The sequence below is a fragment of the Sinocyclocheilus grahami genome, unplaced genomic scaffold (genome assembly GCF_001515645.1).
Source record: "Sinocyclocheilus grahami isolate Dianchi unplaced genomic scaffold, SAMN03320097.WGS_v1.1 scaffold654.1, whole genome shotgun sequence".
Lineage (NCBI taxonomy): Eukaryota > Metazoa > Chordata > Actinopteri > Cypriniformes > Cyprinidae > Sinocyclocheilus > Sinocyclocheilus grahami.
Window position 1 is genome coordinate 104857 of NW_015505833.1, and position 784 is coordinate 105640.

At 46.0% G+C, this 784-nt stretch overlaps 1 pseudogene; it reads left to right on the top strand.

The window, feature by feature from the left end:
* Nucleotides 1-784, top strand: part of LOC107558619 (plectin-like) — a 78100-nt pseudogene that overhangs the window by 56563 nt on the left and 20753 nt on the right.

Consider the following 784-nt stretch of genomic DNA (forward strand, 5'->3'; position numbering starts at 1 on the left):
TTTGGCTATTGCTACAAATATACCCCAGCGACTTAAGACTAGTTTGTGCTCCATGGTCACATTTGTTTGTCCTCCTATGTTTCAGTTCAAGACGATGAAGACAGACGAGTACCAGCTGATGCTGAGGAACCTCCAGCTGCACTATCAGGACTTCCTCAAAGACAGCCAGGACTCCAATCTTTTAGATTCCAGTGACAACATGCAGATCGAGAGGGACTATAACGAGACCGTACAGCATTACGACAGCCTGCTCCGCACCCTGGTGAAAGGTACAGACACGAACCCCTGACAGAGCCCACTGATGCCATGAAACGCTGAAACATGAGGGTTTTAGTTTACGTTGGGTAACTGTTGAATTCACGTTTCAGGAGCAGCTGTCAGAGCGCAGGGTGAGTCTTGTGCTCCTGCTGGCCTGATGAGCAGAGTTTGGTTATCATGGACGAGCTGCTTTACAGTGGAAAAACATGTTGTGTCAGCTTTTATTGTTGTTCGTGTCCTGTGCTTTAGCTAATGGCACATCTCTATAGAGTGTGCATGTACTGAAACGCTCAACGCAGCAGCGTAGTATAGAGGAAAAACACAGCCTGGTCAAACGATGTATTTCTGAATCTGTGTAGTTCATATATGGCTGTCATTTAGATGGCATCTGATTGGGTGAATCCAACGAAACATGTCAGGACCATGTCCAGCCAGGGTTATTACAGTTAACGAAACTTAAAGGGTTAGTTCATCCAAAATGCCCCGAGGCATCCTAGGTGTATATGCCTTTCTTCTTTCAGACGAA